Source organism: Podarcis liolepis (assembly GCF_965112155.1).
Source record: "Podarcis liolepis genome assembly, chromosome: 10".
NCBI lineage: Eukaryota > Metazoa > Chordata > Lepidosauria > Squamata > Lacertidae > Podarcis > Podarcis liolepis.
The window spans coordinates 21,583,196-21,605,894 of record NC_139562.1 but is presented as its reverse complement, the minus strand read 5'-3'; the positions used below and the strand labels follow the sequence as shown (position 1 = coordinate 21,605,894).

Here is a 22,699-nt window from a genome sequence, read left to right as displayed (position 1 = left end):
TTAATCTGAACAACAAGGTGACTCTGCTACTGTTCCCCATCTCACCTTCTTTCAGCCTAACTACACCAAGTCCTGTCTTGTTCTTGCACTTCCAGAATGTTGGACTAGATGAGCCTTGTGGTTCCTTCCAACGCTATGTTGGAATTCTATGTTCTCAGACACATGGATGTTGAGAAAGGAACAGGTTTGAAGCACTAGCTCAGAGAGGGGAAAGAGCCATGCTTGGAGTGGGAGAAGTGATGCATTGAAAAGAGATGGGAAAGTGGGGTTTCCCCACAAGGGCCAAATCTATGTTGTCCAGTACAGGAAGTTAGCTAAATCATTAGCTGATTCTTTAAAAATGTAATCTCTTAATATTGCAGCACAGCGATGGCACTTTGCAGCAGTGCTCAGTGGGAGGAAGAAAGCTCATTAATTAGCAAAACAACCAAAAACAAATATATGGGGCAACCCATGAAGGGGGGGGGGGGGAAATGAGCCATCAAAATAAGTAATTGATTTTTGCCTTATTTACTCTCATCACCTTCCATTGCTACTTAATCATCCATTCTCCTTCCTTCCTTCCTTGGCTATGGGAAAGAAATGTGACATAACGAGAGAAAATGCTGTCCCCGAGACTGCTGCAGTGAGATGTTCTTTTAAAAGCCAGGAACGCACTCCTGGGATATCCCAGTTACATTTGCTGCCACCTTGTATTAACCCCTCCCCCATAACAATGCGCCAAGCCAGCCAGCCCTCAAAGAAGGGCAGCAAGAATTCAAGCGAATGGGGAAGCGTTTCATCTTTATTCATCCCGCTTGCCTAGTTAGAATCAAAGAAGAACTGAAACCTTCCTTTACCTTTGGAGACTTGGGTTCAGTGTTCAGTGCTCTAGCCGCTTGTCAGGCGTATCATTGGCCTCTTCTAAGCCAACCGGAGGCATGAAGGGAATGCTGCTCTCCTGCAATGCTGCGTCGCCTGTTCTGCTGATGCCATCACCTGTAGCAAAGGCGGGAAATGTAGAATCTAAGATTCCCTCCAGATGGATTATGTTTGTGTGTGCGTATTCTGCAACATGCCATTGATGCAATAATTTGAGGCTTTTTAGTTTAGAGAAAAGGCAAGGAAGAGATGGATGACATAGTAGAAGTTTATTAAATTATGTGTGGCATGGAAGAAGTGGGCAGATATTTTTCCCCTCCCTCTCTCATTAGACAAGAATTTGGGGACATCCAATGAAGCCAAATAGATGAAGATTCAGGACAGACAAAATAAAATACTTCTTCACACAGTGCATAGCCGAACGATGGAACTTGCTCTCAGAAGAGGCAGTGATGGCCACCATCGTGGATTTCCTGTTAGGCCCATTATCAGTGAGGACAGAGTTGGAGGTTTTTAAGCAAAGGTTGCATGGCCACCTGTCATAGAATCATAGAACTGCAAAGGACTAAATCATCCACAAAGGTAATTTAGTCCAGCCCCCTGCAGAATAGGAACCTTTTTGCCCAATGTCGGGCTCAAACCCACGACCCTGAGATTAAGGACTCAGCTATACAGCTGCAAATAAAATATTTTAAATGTGTTGCAAAGTGCAATATGCAAACGTGACACTAGATGGCAAGAGTGAGCTATGCAATAATCAATGTATTTTTCAAAACTTTTTAAAAAATATATATTTTCATTACGCTTTTTATATATGTGTACATTCCACCTAAGAGGCTCATGCTCTACGGACTGAACTATCCAGCTGTTCGTGGATGCTTCAATTGAGATTCCTGCCTGAACATGGACTAGACGACCCCTGGGGTCCCTTCCAAGTCTACAATTCTATGATTATGTGAAAATCAGGACAATGCACATATACATTTGTCATATAAAAATTACAGAGATTCAACAGGTAGCTATGGTTCATGCAACAACTGGGAATGTCCATTCCACAACTCTTGCCTCTCTGTCTGACCCATAGGGCTCTCCCCTCACCCTTCCAACAGACCCTCTGCCCAGGTGCCCCTTGGCAGCACCTCAGAGGGTTTTTGCCTGGCTGGAATATGTTAGTGAACTCTGTTAATGCCTCTTGCTCACCTGGACGAAAGATAAAGAGGGAAGAGTGTAGAAACTAGCATACCGTGCAAAGGTTACATCTACATATGTTGATCTGCCCACTTTTGCATCTGATTCCACTCACCACTGGAATGTGGCCCCCAGAAAGTTGCCCAGGAGGAACTCTGGCCCTTCAGCTGGCAAAGGTTACCAAACCCGGCAAAAGAATGCTCGACAAGTTTCCCAATTAAAATATTTCACATTCACCGAGAAGAACTATTATATCATTTTTACAAGCCAGCGACATGACTCTTTGGCTGCACTGCTGTTCGCTTTTGTTCATTCCAGTGCTGTATGAATCATACCCAAGTTATGGTAAAACAAGGTCTTGTTCCTTTCCTCCCCCACCCCCTAAGGAGGAAGATGTTAACCTTTGCCAGCCGCTGAAGTGCAGTCCCGTAAGTTATACATCCATTCGTCTCCACAGGGCGATTTGAAACATCACACCATTTTTCACTCCTGGGTTCAGCTCTTCAATTTGCTCAAGATGGAAAACGGAGAAACTTGTTTTAGGAAATAATGAATAAATCACACAGCTCAACTTTTCGTCCCCTCTCCAACGCTCCATTTCAGCTTCTCAATATAGTTTTGAGAAAACTGCCAAGACCTTCCAAAAGAACAGTTTGTTTCTATTCTACTTCGCAATGGCCTGTGATGGCATTTTTGCCGACCTTCTGGGAAATCTCTGACTTGTCCGTGAAACCCACCCAAACCATTACAAGTGGGGATATTATATTGACCTAAGCATGGTGGCCCTGATCCTGGACCATATTCCACATTTTGAAGATGAAACAGAGCTAACCCCCCCCCCCCAAAAAAAAGGGAGAGATGTGCAAAGTCTCAGCAGTTTTATTTGGAAGCAGCTCAGGAATATTTTTACATTAAAAAATAAAAATAAACCTCCCATTGTCAAACAAGCTCTGATTCCCAACCCCCAATAATTTTAAATTGATTCCTAAATTGCCCATCAACAATATATTGGTAACTGTTAGGGCCAATTGAACATTGAGCAGGGGTGGTTCCCATTGTGGTGTAGCACTTAGAGCATTGGACTAGGATCTGGGAACTCAGGGTTTGAATCCCTATTCAGCCAGGATGCTCACATGGTGATCTTGCTGTCTCTTAGCCTAACCTACCTCACAGGGTTCTTATAAAGATAAAATGGTAGGGGAGGGGGAAGAACTCTGTATTCCACCCTGAGCTTCTTGGAAGAAAGGTGTGGTAGAAAAGTAATAAATAGAGACTGCTCTGTGAAGAAATAACTTAAGTCAGCATGATTCTCCCATTCTGCAAAGTGCACTGCCCCACTATAAATACCGGCAAATAAACAGCATAATACAGACCGTCTATACAAATTGTATATATTGGCTTTGGCATCCCCTCCACCCCATTTTTTAATTATGCAACGTTAATCAGGCTTCAGGCGCTGAGTTACATGGCCTTCGATCCAAAGGTGAGAACAAAAAGCTGAGCAACTGCCAAAAAGCAAAGAAATGACACCGAGAAACTGTTCCAGAGGAACACACGGTCTCTCCCACACAAATGTGATTGCTGGGCGTACACATTCCCACAATCTGCATGAAGGGGTGACACATGGCAGCAGAAGAAAAGACATTTGTTGACTCAAACACGCAGCATAAACAGGCAGGGGGACAAGGAGGAGAAGGGATTACCGTATTTTTTGCACCATAACACTCACTTTTTTCCTCCTTGAAAGTAAGGGGAAATGTCTGTGCGTGTTATGGAGCGAATGCCTGCGGGTAGCAGGGGGGATCTGCTGCAGTCGTGAGCAGAGGATCCATGGTTCCCCTTCCTTCCCTCCTCCGTAGTTACAAAGCATGGATCCACATGGATCCTCAGGATTTTTGCATTGGGCTACTCCAAACTCACTGTCAGATCACATGTCTGTGGCCACAGCATGAACCACAAAAATCATATATCCACTATTTCGTTTAGAATATTTTTTTCTTGTTTTCCTCCTCTAAAAACTACGTGCGTGTTATGGTCTGGTGCGTGTTATAGAGCGAAAAATACGGTAAATCTCCCAAGGTGAATTGCAACCTTCTAATCTGCATGTTGCTGTTGAACCACTGAAGAGACTTTCCAGACAGTTGCCTCTAATGCAGCAGTTCTCAGATGTTGGATTACAACTCCCATCATCCTTGAGCTCTGGCCTTGCTAGCTAGGTGTGATGGGAGTTGTAGTCCAACAACATCTGGGGACCCACAGGTTGAGAACCGCTGCTCTAGAGCAATAGAAAACAAATTCGCTTCATCACCTCTGATGATTAAATGGGATTCAAGGCATACCACCTGATTCTGTGTAGCAAACCTTAGAAATTTGTACTTCTCCACATTTTGAGATGCAGTTCTCAACCCCCTAGAAATGCATTAAACTGTGTATAGTAGTGGGAAAGGTGCATAAAAACACATTAAAAAGAGAATTTTTTTAAAAAGTACTTAATTCGTTCCGGAGGTCCGTACTTAACCTGAAACTGTTCTTAACCTGAAGCACCACTTTAGCTAATGGGGTCTCCCACTGCTGCCGCACCACCGGAGCACGATCTCTGTTCTCGTCCTGAAGCAAAGTTCTTAACCTGGAGCACTATTTCTGGGTTAGCAAAGTCTGTAACCTGAAGCGTATGTAACCTGAAGCGTATGTAACCCGAGGTACCACTGTATATAAAAATCTGAAGCTGCATTTCACACCACATTCTCTTCCTGCAAGTATCCTCCTGTTGTGTTCATTTGGCAGCGGTTGCCCTGATCTCTTGACCTGCCAACTGATAGCAAGAAAATTGAGCATTAGCAACAAAAACGTGTCCTTACTTCTTCTGACAATGTCCCCATCATGCCGTGAACCTTTTTCTTTCCTATTATTTTATTTGAAAGGCTGTGCTTTCCCCTCTGTGATTGTGCAATGCACACCTCTTCTGGACATTTATGGGGTATTTTGGGGGTGGGGGTGGGGGGAAGCTTCATTAATTTCACAAAGCTTCATCAGTTTCACAAAATCTGCTTTCTCTTAGCAACTCTGCCACCACCAGCTGCCTGTAGGTCTCCTACACAAGAGGCTGCCTGCCTTCTGCTGAGTCAGAACATTGGTCTGTCTAGCTCAGTATCGTCTCCTTGTCTATTCTGACTGGCACCAGGTTTCTAAGGTCCAAGCCCTGCCATGTTGTTCCAATAATAGGGATAGGTGAATTTCACCCTCCCTTTCTCATTTCCCTAGTCTTAAGTTCAGTTCACCAAATTCAGCAGCATTTCAGTTCAATTTTCGCCTCATATTCGTCATTTGCTATGCAGTTTTCACTAATCTGCACCTCTTTGCAAACCTGTTTTCCTTGCTGTGGTGCACATTTGCATGTTACTTTCATGCATGCATGAATTTTAATAAACGCTTCAAAGAATGGCTACATCTTCACGCTCATTACTTGGCTGGACTACTGCATTGCAATAATTCACAGGAACGAACATTGCAAAGAATGACTCTGTTTCGGTTCCTGTATTTTATTTTATTTTTGTAAAGTGTGAATTAGGAAGATGGCAAACTCAATGCAAACTTGGTCAAATTCAAGGGTTAGGATACAAGACCTGATTCATGTGGAGCCTACATATGAGATGCAGACCATCTTGCTACCTTAAAGAAATCAAATTTTCCTTGCTGGGAACACTGGAAACTGGCTTACACTGAATCAGACCAAATGGTCCATCTAGCTCATCTAATTACACTGACTGACAGAGGCTCTCCAGCGTTTCAGGCAAGTTTTCCCTCAGTCCTACCTGGAGTTTCCAAAGATTGAATTGACATACAAAGCAGATGCTCTACTGCTGAGCTTTTGCTTGAGACTCCCAACCCAACACCCACACAGGACCACTTCTCTCTTCCTCCCAAACCCTCCTGAAAATCCATTTTTTTCTGTGAAACCTTTGGCCAAAGGCCAGAACTAAAGCTGATGGATGGAAATGGTAAGAAAACAGATTCCATTTAAACATTAGGAGAACTTCCTTTTGGTCAGAGCTGTTTGACAACGGCCAACTACCTCGTAGTGAATGTGTGTGTACAGAGCCATCTTAAGCATATCTGGTGCCATGGTGCAAAGATCCCTCCGGTGCCCCCCCCCCCTTCCCAGAGTTTTTGACCTTTTTTTAGGGCTGGAGGAGGCGGGCAGCCAAGTTCTGGAGGGCATCAGACGAGAGTCCTGGGAACACCGAATGAGTGTGCTGAGTGAGTGAGGGTGCGTGCGTTGCTCCCGCTGAGAGTTGGCTTGGTTTTTTTCCTTTTAGCCTTCTGGCATCCCACAGAATTTGGCGTCTGCAGGCTAAAAGGGGGAAAAACGAGCTGGTGCTCGGCGGGAGCAGTGCACACACCCTCTCTCAATCAATGTACTTGTTCGGTGTTCCCCAGTCTCTTGCCTGGTGCCCTCCAGAACTTGGCGCCATGGCGCCCCGTGTCACTAGTCTCTATGGGTAAGATGGCCCTGTGTGTGTGTGTGTGTGTGTTGAACACAGAAGCTGTCAGACAACTGGTCCATTTAGCTCAGTATTGTCTACACTGAGTGTAGTTCTCTGGGATTTCCAACAGGACTCTCCCCAATCCTAACTAGAGATGTAAGGGATTGGACACAACTTCTTGTACAGGTTTCTTTCAAAAACAGATGAATATGGAAATGAGACAGAACAGGCTTAGGCACAAACACATGACATCAACCAGAGACCGATGGTTCTATTAATTAACTCCATGAGAAATGTCCTTTCTGTTTTCGAAAGAGGTGATTTTCAAAAGAGGTCTATTCTGTTTTTCTCCTGGTTGCTTCAATATGACATCGCCACCTCTTGCTGCATGTTGATGGATTTGAGGTCACAGGGCAGATAAAACATTTGGACGTTCTTTTTGAAGGAGCTTTCTTCTCTCATGTTATGACTTCTCTGCTAGAGTCCTCCCAGTGGATGAGCCTTGGCAAATTACGTTTGTTTTAATGAGAACTGAATGGAGAGCCCTTCCAGTCCTCTCCCTCCCTAATGACAGCTAAACAGGTCAGTTATCATTAATGTCAGAAGCAGACTGGATGCCCAGCTCTGGTGTTACCTATAAGCTTCTCCTCTCTGCTTCCTTGTTCCCATGCGAAAAGAAGAGAAAAGGACTTCTAAGTGTTTGTGAAGATAGGGAGGATGATCACAAGTGAGGTGCCCGGTTTATTTTCTTGCCACAGAGGCTCAAGTGCCGGCCCTCAGCTGACAGTGTCAGGTTAAATATAGCGCACAGATTGACTTCGGCCTCCCCTTTAATGTCACTCTTGACAGCTTTTGCCAGCTCTGAATGCATCATTAAAGCCATAAAAGCGGACATACTGGTAGCAAAGCATGCCGCTAGGACAGAGACGGAGAATCTCAGACCCCCTTTTTTGCATCCCCGCCCCCAAATACTTCTCCCCCAGCCCCGTTTGATTGACGTATAGGCTAGCGATGTCACCAAATGCTGTCTTTCCTGGCTCAGAAACAAGGTATCTCGGTGGCTCCAGAAGGCTTGCCCTAAATAAAAGGCAACCATCACAACCCTGAAAGTTATTCTCTGGCTTAGATTTCAACGCAACCCAAAGAAGACGTCATTTCCTCCCCAGTGGAGGCTGGCCCAATATGGCAGATATGACACTGCCCCAGCAACCTCTGTCTTCCCTCACCAAGCCCCCAATTGCCTGCCTTTTTATTTACCTAAAATTATAGGGAGTGGCACTGCCTGCTAATTTCCTCTTCCATAGTTTCAGGATTGGCCTTTGTAGAGGAGGAAGGTGGGGACAAAACTAGAATCAGCTGACACTACCTGTCATTGGCTATGCCTGTCATTGGCCCTGGCTCCACTTTGATTCACTCCAGCTCCATCTGCTATTAGATTCTATTGGCTCCACCTCTGCCTGCTATTAGCCCTACCTACTGCTGACTTCCCTGCCTTCCAGTCCATCATTCCCAATAAGCACTGGCCACTACTGGTTCTCCCTCCAGTCTGCCTCCAAACCTTTCCCACCCCATCTCAATTACTTTCCTTGGTGCTGGAGAAGTAACAGGATGGTGGGGGGAGAGAAGAGATGCTTCTCTTTCCTCTCATCTCAGGCTTTTGTTTGAATTAAGAATCTCAAGGACTATATGACGCAGTGTGAGAGAGAGCCCTTGAAGGCAGATGGGTGAGAGGGAGAGGAGACAGAGGTTCGGAAACTTGGTAGAGGGAAGGATTAGACACTGCTGCACCCCCAATATCCATCATCTGACATGCAATTGAGTCTTATGCAGCTTTGAATTGGGCTCTGTCTGTTTTGGTGGGAAGCAGTACAGGTTTCCAAGCATGACTGGTAAACAAGACAAGACAGGGCTTCCACTCTATGATAAAACCCTTTTGAATTCTGCACCCTAAATTATAAACCAAGACAAGAATACTTCTTCAGCCTGATCAATTGTACACATAGAACCCATGTGCAAATACCCTCTTAAAGGTAAAGGTTAAGGGACCCCTGACCATTAGGTCCAGTCATGGCTGACTCTGGGGTTGCGGCGCTCATCTCGCTTTATTGGCTGAGGGAGCCGGCATACAGCTTCCGGGTCATGTGGCCAGCAGGACTAAGCCACTTCTGGCAAACCAGAGCAGAACACGGAAACGCCGTTTACCTTCCCACCGGAGTGGTACCTATTTATCTACTTGCGCTTTGACGTGCTTTCAAACTGCTAGGTGGGCAGGAGCAGGGACCAAGCAACGAGAGCTCACCCCGTCGCGGGGATTTAAACCGCCGACCTTCTGATCGGCAAGTCCTAGGCTCTGTGGTTTAACCCACAGTGCCACCCGCATCCCTAAATACCCTCTTAAGTTAAAGGTAAAGGTAACCCTGCCCGTCAGGGCCAGTCGTGACCGAATCTAGGGTTGCGCGCTCATCTCGCTCAAGAGGCCGGGAGCCGGCGCTGTCTGAAGACACTTCTAGGTCACATGGCCAGTGTGACAAAGCTGCATCTGGCGAGCCAGCACCAGTGCCACACATGGAAATGCCGTTTACCTTCCCGCTAGAAAGTGGTCTCTATTTATCTACTTGCACTTAGGGGTGCTTTCGAACTGCTAGGTGGGCAGGAGCTGGGACTGAATGACGGGAGCTCACCCCATCGTGTGGGGATTCGAACCGCCGACCTTTCGATCAGCAAGTCCTAGGCACTGTGGTTTAACCCATAGCGCCACCCATGGCCCAAAATACCCTCTTAGTTGTGCATTATTAATTCTCCTTCTAGCTACAGCAAAGGGTAAGTAGATATGGAGAGCATTCTCTCTCTCTCTCTCTCTCTCTCTCTCTCTCTCTCTCTCTCTCTCTCACACACACACACACACACACACACACACACACACACACACACAGGTCCACTAAGCTCAGTCTCCCCCAGCTTTGGAAATTTCACCAGACATTATTTACATAGATTCAAGCAAATGTTTGCAACCATAAGCAATAGAAATTTTGTGGTGGTTGTTTTAAACACCTCTGGGAGTCTCATCTCAAAGATCTAGCTAGCCCAACACTCTACTTTCTAGGCGATGAAGGCATGAGCTCTGTTGTGCACCCACCACCTCACACATTATATACTGCCTCTGAATATGGAGGTTCCATTTAGCTGTCAGGGCAAAAATAGTCATGTCAAGGATGCTCAAGTCTGTACAAAATAGTCTTTTTGAGGTCTAGTCACAGAATTACAAAGTTATTCGACCTCCAGTTTAACAGGCTGTAAAGCAAATTGCCATATGCCTTGCCTTCTCCCAAGGACATTAAGAAAGCACAGGATATAATCATTATTCTTATTAACTCTGAAACCTTGGATGAAAAGTAGATGCTTGGAAAGGATGCTAGCAGACATCATTGGGGGAGGGGGACATACTTCTAGTTTCCTGGTACCCAGTGAGAAGCATGATATGTCAAGTACCTTGTGTTCACGGAAAGCAAACATACCGTAAGTCTAATAAATGGGAGCTGGTGATTTCTACTCTATATTTAAGTTCACGGAGCCAGAGAAGATGTCAAAGCAGAATAAGAGGCTCAGGATGTTCATATGGCTGCTTTTGAGGAAGGGGAGTTCAACAACATACACACAGAGGTACAATGAATGTGCATCTTGGAGGGTGATCATGAGCCTATCAAATGATGTAAACTGTTCTACAATTCATTCATTATTATCTCACCCACATCTCTCTAAGAGGGTGAAAGAGAGGGTCAGTTCTGGAGGTCAGATAGGTGTGAAGGAATCTGTCCATTTCAGGTTTTCATTTTCCCAACCTTAGGTTCAGCGCCAGGTGTCTCTGCTTCAGTTTGTTATTTCCTTTCTCTTTCAAAAGCCTGCCCCAAAATTCATACGCACTGGGGCCAGCCATACTCTCTCATCAGCCTACCTTACCTCACAGGGTTGTTCTAAGGTTAAACTGGTGGGGGGAGATGGAGTGGATAATCAGGATCAAATGTGGATCTGCGATAAATTAAGCTGGTATGATGAGCTTGGCCTTGGGCAATGCCTAAGGCAACTGCCCAGGTTCCTACGTTGACATCACCTCAACATACTGCGTAACATTGGTACTTCCAGGACAATTGAGACCATAAATATGTTGCTGCATTTCTTCATTTTATTTTATTTTATTTTATTTTATTTTATTTTATTTTATTTTATTTTATTTTATTTTATTTTATTTTATTTTATTTTATTTTATTTTATTTTTTATAAGAAGGATATTGACAAGCTGGAACTAGTGCAGAGGAGGGCAACCAAGATGATCAAGGGTCTGGAAACTGAGCTTTACGAGGAAGCCTTGAAGGAACTGGGTATGTTTAGCCTGGAAAAGAGGAGACTGAGAGGAGATATGATAGCCATCTTCAAATATCTTAAGAGCTGTCACATGGAAGAGGGGGCATGCTTGATTTATCCTGCTCTTGAGGGTAGGACTTGAGGCAGTGGCTTCAAGTTGCAAGAAAGGAGATTCTGACTTACCAAAAAGCTGATAGCATACAGAAGGTCATCATTAAAAAGCAAATAGAATTAAAACAATATAACAAAGAAATCCATCAAAATACAGATAATAAAAGCAGCACAGCACTATACTTTCCTTTTTTAAAAAAAGGCCTGTCAGAAAAGAACATTCTTCACCCGCCAGTGGAAGGACAAGGAAGCAGCCCATCTAGGAAGGGAGTACCAAAGTCTAGGGGCAGCCACTGAGAAGACCCTCTCCTGCTTCCCCACCAAGCCTGTCTCTAAGAGTGGTCACACAGAGAGAAAGGCCTTCCCTGAAGATCCCAGAGCCTGGGCAGGTTTGTATGGGATAATATGGTCTTTCAGATAGCCTGGGCCTAAGCTGTATAGGGTTAATCAGTCGTAGTAATAATGCATGAAAGGAAGGAAGGAAGGAAGGAAGGAAGGAAGGAAGGAAGGAAGGAAGGAAGGAAGGGAAATAATGAAATAAAAAAAAATGAGCATGCTCATAGGAGGTAAAGAAACAGAAAGAAAACTAAGGATTATTTGCATCTTGGCACAGAGCAGAGGATGTGGAAGGGCTATCTATACTCTTCCGCCTTCTTTTAAAAATACCCTCACTGATAGCTGTTGAGGTGTCCAAGAGGAGGTGATGGAAAAATCTGGGAAACTAAACAAGCAACCATGTCACAAGTCCTAGATGGGACAGCCAAGAATGCCAAAGGAATTCAGAAATGAAGTGGCCAAGCCTGATAAGAAAGCTGTGCTGTCTAGATCATTTGGAACAGACTCGGATGGCAGAGACCGGGTAGTTTTCAAAAAAAGAAAAGAAAAGGCCATCAGCTGTTTAGCATGAGGAATTGCCAGGCAGGACCTGCATCAAAATGTAAAGGAAACTGCCTTATACAAAGCCAGATCAATTGGTCCATCTAGGTCAGTACAGCCCCCACTGACCGGCAGCAACTGTCCAGGATTCAGGGCAGGAGACTTTTTCCAGCCCTATCTGGAGATGCTAAGGTTTGAACCTGGGACCTTCTGCATGCAAAGCAGCTGTTCTACCACTGAGGTATGCTCTGGTTCACGGGTTCAACCAGCCGCGCATTCTTTCAGGAGACCAAAGTGGGATTTTTGTTGTTGCTCGGCTATTGTTGAGCTTCCCCAAGCCAGCTTATACCTTCTGCTTCTGCATCGATAGTGTCATTTCAGCTACATAAAGTTCAGCAAACAGAGCTCATAGTATACAGGATATCAGGCCTTCTCGGTAGTGGCGCCCTCGCTGTGGAACGCCCTCCCACCAGATGTCAAAGAGAACAACAACTACCAGACTTTTAGAAGACATCTGAAGGCAGCCCTGTTTAGGGAAGCTTTTAATGTTTGATGTATCACAGTATTTTAATATTCTTTTGGAAGCCGCCCAGAGTGGCTGGGGAAACACAGCCAGATGGGCGGGGTATAAATAATAAATAATAATTATTATTATTATTATTATTATTATTATTATTATTATTATTATTATTATTATTATTATCATTGTTGAAGACCTGCCTACCTAAAGTGGCTGATATAGCGAAGAATGTGAGAAGAGTCGATTTAATGTGTTTATTCATTGCACTGGTACACTGTCATTTCTAAAGGTGCTTATGGAATTCTCACTTTCCAAATATCTCTCCGATTTTGGGGCTTTGATTTACCTGAACTCGGTGTAAAATATGCAGCGCTCAAATTACTGATGAGTCAGAGGGAGATGCCTCCTGCACTTATTGTGGTGGTCCTCATACTGGTTTATTTAGAAGGTATGATTTGACTGAATTGGGTGGGCAAGCAGAAGGCGAGGTTAGTGAGTTTCATTAAGTGGTCCCTACCTCTGCCCCAATAACTGGAGACTTTACAGCGCAATCTTAACTATGTCTACTTAAATCCTGTTAAATGTAATGGAGCTTCCTCTCAAGGTTTAGGATAACAGCCTTAAACCACTATTTGAGCAGTTGTTGTCCCATAATTAGGTTCTGAAGTAGGAAGGATCTCAACCAGGAACTTTTCAAGCATCCTGTCAGGAGTAAGGGCACCTCTGGCCTTCTAGATCAGGCATAGGCAAACTCCGGCCCTCCAGATGTTTGGGACTAAAATTCCCATCATCCCTGACCACTGGACCTGTTAGCTAGGGATGATGGGAATTTTAGTCCCAAACATCTGGAGGGCTGGAGTTTCCCTATGTGTGTTCTAGATGTTGTTGGGCTCCAGTTCCCTTCAACCCCAGGCAGCATGGAAAATGCTGAGGGAAGGTGCTGACCTGGCTGAAAATTGACATTTCCAGGTACCCCAACTTCTTGCCTCTCCCAGTACACCCCTCATGATGCTGCTTTCCTAGTTTTTATTATTTCTTTGTTTGGCGTGTGTATCTTGCCTACATTTTGGATTTTTAAAAAGTGTTGTCTTTTGCTTGCTTATTTTCATTTGGAGGGATTGTCAAATCTTTTGGGGGGGCAGCTTTTGGAGACTATTTACATATTTAGTCTTTGATTGGGGGGTGTTTTGCCCATGGGGGGGAGCATTGCCTAATTTTGTCCATTCTTCACTTTTTTAGGGGGGGGTTGGTGTTATGTCTATTGTTTTAGGGGGGCACTATGAGGATCATCAGGTTTTCTTGTGTGAGATGGATATCCTGTGGTCCCTACGGGGATTTCTCAAATTCCCAAATGCACCTCTGGGCCAAAAAAGCTGGGGACCACATGGTCACATTATCGGGGGGATTCAAGAATACGTGACAAAAAAGATGAAAGGCACTGAGGGTATGTGGAGGGGAGAGAGAATGCACCCTCGTGGAAATAAAATGTGAGCAGACTTGTGGGTTGCAGAATCTCCAATAAAGCAATACAAGGGATGTCAATTTTAATTCTCTCGGTTTCTTATTTTCCCAGCCTTGAGATTCAGCGGGTTTTACTCCTAGGCGAGTGACGTTGGCATTGCAGCCTTATCTATTTATTTCAATCATGTATCTTCTACCCATCTGCCGAAAGGCACACAGCCCAATATAACCGCATAAAATTTTAAACGCACAATAAATAAAAAAAACAATTAACAACATTAGAGGACGTTACAGCAACACCAACAAAAGGGGGAGAAGATAATTGTTATCACAATGGGGAAGCAATAAAACTTGCAATATGGGAAGGACAAAGATATTAAAGCAGGAGAACTAATTAAAAGTCTGGGTAAATAAAAGTTGTACACTTCGTTTGAAAAGTCTGCAAGGATGGGTTTAGATTGGCTCTTCAGGGATCACCTTTCCGATACCAGAAAGGGTGTCATCTCAGTTTTCAGCATGGTGACAAGAATTTTGACAAGAGTTAAAGCCACCTTGGCGTGTTTGTGTGGTGCCTTAGGAGCTAACTTCTTCTAGTTATGTTGAATTACAACTATTATTTAGTTATTGCCCACCCTTCACCTTAAGCTCCCAGGGACAACAAAGCAAAACTGCAATATTAATTGAGGCAACATTATAAAAAGACACACTTCAATGGAATTAGTGACTTTGGGATGCAAACTACTACAGAGGTCTACTTAATTGTTTGTAACATTAGACGTTCAGCCCGTAGAAGCAGTGAACAGGTGAGAGTCATAATAGCTCCCAGGAAATAATCATGGTCTGGGATAGAACAAAATAACAGCACTGACTCCAGCCTCCTGAAGTAAGGAGTCTCTCAAGTTTCAACAGATATGAGCGGCCCCTCAATGCAGTCTTGCCATGAAACTTCTGGACCGCACTATGTGCTGTGAGACAGCTTTGCACAATGATGCTCCCCTGCATCTGCAGACAGCCATCTCACTACCGACATGATGCCATGGACCAGCTTATGATGCCATTCAAGCACAAAACAACCCCTCTGCAGCACCACAAATCCAATCAATGGTGTAACATTGGAAAATGTTGATCACTTCTCCTACCTGGGCAGTTATCTTTCCACTAGGGCTGACAGTGATGCCACACTCCCGCATCACCTGCGCTCTGCGAGTGCAGCTTTCTCCTGATTCAAGTGCAGAGTGTTTGAGGACCAGGACATTTGCAGGGAAACCTAAAGGTATCATGGGTTTTGAAGAGGCTCAAACTCAAGATGAAAGGGAGAAACGAGCTAAGAGGAAAACACATTTGGCAAATCCACACCATGATCAACTCCCACCCAGAAACCTATGTCCCCACTGTGGAAAGATGTGTGGATCCAGAATTAGCCTCCACAATCACTCACAGTCTCACTTTTAAAACTGTCAAAATAAAAAAATTCCTTCCAGTAGCACCTTAAAGACCAACTAAGTTAGTTCTTGGTATGAGCTTTCGTGTGCATGCACACTTCTCATACCAAGAACTAACTTGGTTGGTCTTTAAGGTGCTACTGGAAGGAATTTTTTTATTTTGACTATGGCAGACCAACACGGCTACCTATCTACTACTGGAACTTTTCAAACTGTGTTTATGGAAGACAATCTTATTCATCTATGAGTGATCGCCAAAGAATCAGATGCCATTCCAAGTCACAGCTGATGCATCCCAAAATCAGGATTAGTCTGTGAATGGGCAGCACCCTTCCTAGGAGGAGGGGTCGGGGGCAAATCACAGTGTGTAGGTCTCCCAGTGGCGTAGCATGGGTTGTCAGCACCCGGGGCAAGGCAAGTAATTTGCGCCCCCTAACCCGTGGATTTGCGCCCCCTAACCCTAACCCCCAGATGTTGCGCCCGGTGCGGCCGGCCCCCCTGCACCCCCCACGCTATGCCACTGGGGTCTCCCATTGCCTTGATGTTTCCCCTGACTTTCCTCCTCCTCTTTGTGGTGATGGTGGTGACAGCGGTTTACTTTCTGTTGTTGCTTTGCCGTCATTTTAGTGGCGGCAGCCTGTATCTCCTTCCCCTCTCTGTGATACTGGCAGTGTGAAGCCCTCTGATTTCTCCTCCCTCCTTGACATTTTCTAGGAAGGGAGGAGGTTGGGATCCTGCTTGCAAGGTCGATGGGAAATGCTGTTTATGGCCGCTTATGGCTGTCATTGCCAGACATGGTGGCCGCCAAAATATGGGGGCCAGGCTTATCACAGCTATTTCATTCCCCCACCCCTATGTTTTGGTGATTCAGACTTTAATAGATTGGCCCTTAAGACCTGTCAAAACCAATGAATAACAAAGAAGGAGGAAGAACTAATATTTCATGCTAGCTAACAATGGTGGGAAAACTTGAGATTCGGGAAGCATACCAATATATTGACTTTTTTTTTAATACTCCAAAGGTCTTGTAATTAAAATGAGTTATTGTGCTGCAAATAGCACAGCAATAAACTTGTTCTGTGGGATTCTTTAAATGTTTTACACTGTCCTTTTACACGTTTTGAGGTCCTAAGAACGACTAATCCTGCTGTTGCCTAACCCAGTTGTGAATAGAAGCAGAATGATCCTGCACTGGCTCCAATTGTGAAGCAACCAGCCAGCCATTTTTGGAATCTCTTTTATGTTTGTTCCCATGGTAGGGTCTCACCCTTTGAACGCCTTGCAGAATTAGTAAAGAGCTCAGGTGATTCCTAGTTCTCTCAGACATGACCGGGAGGTAGTAAAGAGAGGCAGACATTAACCAACACACTTCTCATTACTCAGTTCTGCTACCCAATTCATTTTGCTTCAGCCAACGTATTCTTCTGCAGCAAGAGGGTCAGATGCCTCAAGTCCACCAGGTAAATACAGCCATCCAGACACCTCTCTCTCTGCCTCTGGCCCTCAGAAATCTCCTCAGGCCACACCCTTTTCTAAGTCACACCTAAGAATGTAAGAATAGCATCTGTTAGCTCAGTTGGATAGAGTGTGGTACTGATAATGCTGTTATAAGAATTCTAAGGTCTCAAGTATAAATTAAATGTTCATAAATGTACAAGGCAAACACATACATAAGTATACAGATAGGTAGCCGTGTTGGTCTGCCATAGTCAAAATAAAAAAATTCCTTCCAGTAGCACCTTAAAGACCAACTAAGTTAGTTCTTGGTATGAGCTTTCGTGTGCATGCACACTTCTTCAGATACACTGAAACAGAAGTTGCCAGATCCTTCTATATAGTGAGAAGGTGGGGAGGGGTATTACTCAGAAGGGTGGTGGGAATGGGAGATTGGCAGATAGCTGAGATGAGCCTGTTGACGACTCTTAACGACTGCAATAGGTCTTACAGGAAAAGGCAAGGGGTGAGAAGGTGAAAAATGGCTTAGTCATGTATAATGAGATAAGAATCCAATGTCTTTGTTCAGACCAGGTCTCTCCATGGTTTTAAGTTTGGTAACATACATAAGTATATAAGCCACATGTCTGAAATAGTACAGGAGAGCAATCCTGAAGCCATTTTGACTCTCCCAAATTGACCTCAATATATTTCTCTGAAAGGAGGGAGGAAATGGGGAAAGCCTTCCCTTTGTCTTTTTGCTTACAAATCCTGTCTTAAGGGCATATTTGTGTATGAATAGGGTGAGCCTGTGACCTGCATTCAGGAACTAAAGTATTATCCAACACAAAAGAATGGCCAGGCTGCCCAGGTAATGCAATCAGTCACCATTATCAGGTATCCTGGCAAACAGGATTTCTGCTGTAGACCGCCTCCTCTAATGTAGACCATCCTTCTGTGATGTATGTATGATGTTTTTTTTTGGGGGGGGGGTAATATATATGTGTGTGTGTGTGTGTGTGTGTGTGTGTGTGTGTGTTATAAAGGGCTTGCACACCATGGTTCTGGGTTCCTCCTCCCTTCTGCGTGTGGTGAGTGGGGACCCTGTTGAAACAGTTAATAAAGATCAGGCTTACTAGCCACTTTGCTCCTCAATATACTCTGGTTGGCCTCTGTTATCCTCTCCTACTGATAGGGGACCCACTCTATACAGACTCTTGAATACCCCATAAGAGGAAAAGGGCAGCTTTTTTCTTATAACAATGCCAAGGTTACGAGTTTGAACCTCATTTGGGTGCATATTCCTGCATTGCAGGGGGTTGGAATAGATAACCTATGGGGTCCCTTCCAACACTATACTTTGATGATTTGTTGCTGGATCAGACTTCCTGAATGTTTCCTGAATTCTCCTCCTATGAATTGCTCTCTGGATTACGGGTTTCCAAATTATTTGGTCGTGTGTGTGTGTGTCTTCATTTTTTCTTTATTGGGATACTTGCTGAAATTGCTTCTAGTAACCAATTATAAAGTAACCAATTCTTTTAAAAAAATAGAGTCACACATAATGGCTCATAGAGTGCTGGGCCCACCGTTTGCCACAGATTTCAATTCACGTATTTTCCTATTACCAACATATATTTGTAGTTATGTGCATTGATAATACACCCCCCTGCCACTGCCACCCCCACCCAAAAAGAGAGATTATATCAATGAGATTCTGCATACTTATGCTGAGATTGCTTTCGTGAGGTATTTTACCTCACAATGGGAAGCAGGACATGGGCGCATCAGTAAAAGGACAAAATGTATATGCTGCAATTCTGGATTGAATGTACAAAAGAAGTCAAAGTGGGAAACTATTTCAGATGCAAAACTTGATATTTTAGTAATCTCAAGCAAAATAAATCGAAGGAAATATGGAGTGAGATATAATAATTCCATCTGTGAAAATGTGGAATGTGGGATTGATATTATATCATTATATCTCATGCTGTGCTTTCAGAGATATTTTCTGCTTGAGAATAGTCAGGTATTCTGCACCTGTGTGGTTTTCCATCTTTTTTTCTGCTAGGTGGTACTGAATAGTAAAACATCTCCTATGTAGTAAAACTGAAATTGGGGAAGAGTAGAATTTCAAGAAAAGGAAACCCACAAAACAATTAAATATCAAATAAGGGACGTCATAAGGAGGTAAATATCTGATTTACATTGTGTCAGGCCATGGGATTATCTAGATGAGTGTTGTCTCTGGCTACATTCAAGCCATACATTTAGAGCAGTGTCATGCCACTTTAAACAGTCATGGCTCACCCCAAAGAATTATGGGAGCTGCGGTTTGTTAAGGGTGCTGAGAGTTGTTAGACCACCTCAGATCCTCTCTCAGAGCTACAGAACTTTGAGTGGTTTAACAGTCAAGCCTTCTTCACAGGGAACTCTGAGAACTGTAGCTCTGGGAGAGGAATAAGGTAGGGTTGCCATATTTCTGAAAGTATAAATCAGGATGCCCCGAAAGTTGTTGAAGTTTTTTTTTTTTAAGGAAACCCCTAAAGCTGTTGAGCATTTCTGCCTTTGGAATCCCAGTAACATCTGGGAAAACCCAGGCATATGGCAGCCCTCTAATAGGGGCTGCCAAACAACTCTCAGCAGCCTTAACAAACTACAGCTCCCAGAATTATTTGAGAAAAGCCACTCACCCCTACTGGAAACCATTGTCCATTTGGAGTCTACTTTTTTCTCCATCTCACAATCAAAAGAAAACATTCCTAGCAGGTCTATATATGCAGGGGGGGAGATCTTAAGACCCAGCTTTCATATCTTTTGTAAATGAGCTCTTTGGTAACAGTGCACGTGTGTGTGTGTTCTCTCTCTCTCTCTCTCTCTCTCTCTCTCTCTCTCTCACACACACACACACACACACACACATGAATATTGCATATGTAGGTCATCATATAAAGGAAGATAAAAATGTTTTGGTGGGTGACTTCAGTCAAGCTAACGTGCTTGGGATTAATCAATAGCATTAAGAGGTTCCCGTCAGACATTTTTAAAGGGGGGGGGGAGGCAAAGGAAACACAAAGCTGGGGGGGGAAATGAGTCAGAGGGATAAAAAAAGAACTCAGTGGTCAAGTTCATTGAAAGGGAACGGATGTGCAAGAATGAACAGCAGTTGCCAAAGGAGGTTGATGTTCTTGAAAAGCTCTTATAGAATATAAGGTGATTTATCCAAGGGTAGTAAATGCATTCCCATAATTACAAATTCTGATGAGCAGTAGTTATGCTTGCAGATTTCTGCTTTTTTGGGAGGTTTTTAAACAGGTTGGACAGCCATCTTCCATGGATGCTTCAGTTGAGATTCCTGCATTGCAGGGGGCTGGACTAGAATGAACCTTTCCAGCTCTGCAATTCTATGATTCTATTACTTGTACCAATCAAAGGGGTTTGAGGTGCATTTATTCTAGGAAACCAATTAGTTGCAGGAGATCTACCAATACAGCACACCTGGACAACCTAGGCGTCATCAAGCAAGCCTTCCCCAACCTGATGCCTCCAGATGTTTTGAGCTGTCATTCCCATTATCCCTATGCACTATAGAATGAGCTGTTATGTGCATAGGTATTTATGGTTGTGGTGGTTACAAATTTGTCCAGAAAACATCAGGTACAAAGATCACAACACCCGATTGATGCTTACAGTTCCAGAGAAATTTTGGAAAGTACATCTGAACTTCCCTGTTTTGACAGCTTAACAACCCATGTGTGCTATGTGCACAGAATGTGGCTATCTGGTTATGAAAAAGTGACACTCAAAATGTATGAACTGGCAAAATGGGTAGGTTATCCCTCCTATTGACTCCAGAAATGACTGACTTCCTTGCAAATCTCTCTCACACACTCACATTCACACACACACACACTGAAATCAGTGGCTTGCTTATGGCAATTTAGACTCCAAATGTTTAAATGGTCTTGCATTGGCTTATCTTTTTCAGCAGTAGTATGTCTCAATTTGAAGCCCTTGCATTAATATGCAAAGCCCTGAACAACTTGGGCCCAGATTACCTGCCTGAACCCTTATATCCCAGCCGAGTCAACTGGCTTCAACCAGAAGTCTGCTATTTAGTGTCCCTGGTACCATACTGTGGATGACTCTTCCATCAGAGATTCAGCAGGCATCCTTGCTTTAGACTTCCAGGCGTCTGTTGAAGACTTTATGGTGGCAGACTTATGCAGTTGTTTAATTTTTTCTTGAGGAGCCAGTCATTTTAATGATTTTTTTGGTATTGTTTTAATGGTTTTTTGAAAAATGTTTTGGTGTTGCTAGACACTTACCCGATATTTTATGAAAGGACAGTATATAAAGACTTCTACAGGTCAATAAAAACAAATAAATCCTACACATATCTGCTCGGAAGAAAATCCAACTGAGATTTTACTCAATTTGAATTGAGAGTAAATCCCCTTTGTTCTCTAGTCAGTGCATATAGGAATGCAGTCTTACAGTCCAACTGCAACCTTATCCACTTGCTAATTGGAGTATAAATTTTTATCTATGTATTAAATAATTACATTAGGGCTGCAATGTTCGATCAACTGATCAATCAGATCAATCAGTTAAAAAACTTTTAATTGACAGTGGTGTCCCTCGCTAATTGGGCAGCAGGTTTGAATACACACACATACACTTTTGGTAAAAGTGCTTTTAAAAACTGCAGATAGTGATTGCCCCCAGCACTTTTTCTGACAAAGAAGGAGGAATATTTCTTCTAATGTGATACCTTCCTGACTCATGAATATATCATTTACAGTCCTATCCTATACATGTATGCTCAGAAATAAGCATCATGGAGTTCAATGGGATTTATTCCTATATATAAGTATGAATAGGGCAGCAGCCTTGAACACTTACTGTTTCAGAAATATTGCTTTTACCCATATAGTAATGTATGTCAATTGAACTATCTGTTTAAATCCATCAACTAAAAGTCATATAATCAATAGTGTGAAGCGTCATTCAGTGGGCAACAGCCTTAAATTCTATAACAACTTTGGGTGTTGCTACATAAAAACATTGGATTGTTTCCAATGCTGGCTTTACTCAGAGTAGACCTTCATTTAATTCAATGAAACTAAGTTAGAGCCATATCCACTAACTTCAATGGGTCTAGAACAGGCTTCCTCAACCTCAGCCCTCCAGATGTTTTTGGCCTACAACTCCCATGTTCCTTAGCTAGCAGGACCAGTGGTCAAGGATGATGGGAATTGTAGTCTCAAAACATCTGGAGGGCTGAGGTTGAGGAAGCCTGGTCTAGAAGAGCTGTGGATACAACTCATCAGTTCCCTGTTGTTGTTTTTACTTACTGCCATATCAGGGTATCATTGGCGTCTGTAATTGTTAGCAAAAGGTGATTTATAAATAGATAGCTAGATTCATAGTTAAAATGTTCCACATCTCAGGATTCCTTACAACAACTCTGTGCAGCCAGCAGGCCAGTGTTTATGTCCTGCAAATGGAGCTAATGAGTAAAGAGTTCTGAGCTGTTGGCTTATCTAAGGCAGACTACTGAGTTCAAGGACTGGGTGAAGTTTGAAATATGGGCTTCCTGGATCACTCGCAACTCAATACTCTTTGCAATTACATGCCAGCCACTAATTTATTTTGGATATTTATAGACCTATCTCTCTGCCAAATGGCACTCGGAGAGGCACGCAACATTAAACAGCATAATTTTATTTTATTTGTATTTTTAAAAAACCCCACATATAAACAATCCTAGAAGCAGAAAGATCCAGCTGGACTAAAGCTACCATAAATACATCTGTGATGAGCTAAAAACATGGCCTGGTCCCATGTCATCCCAAGAGACATTTTTCACCTGTCAAACAGCAAGGGAAGAAGCCAAGCAGATATGGCCAGGATTCACATTCTGTGTCATGGGCACTAGCTCTGAGAAAGCAGAGGTGAGT

The 22,699-nt window shown here is 43.5% G+C and overlaps 1 protein-coding gene across 3 annotated transcripts in view; it reads right to left on the bottom strand.

The window, feature by feature from the left end:
* Positions 1-22,699, bottom strand: part of CHRM2 (cholinergic receptor muscarinic 2) — a 418,009-nt gene that overhangs the window by 361,247 nt on the left and 34,063 nt on the right. For all 3 annotated transcript variants that reach the window (XR_014516302.1, XM_083462060.1, XM_083462059.1), the window contains exon 3: positions 840-978. The gene's annotated coding sequence lies outside the window, so the exon portion shown is untranslated. The remainder of the gene's footprint in view (positions 1-839; positions 979-22,699) is intronic.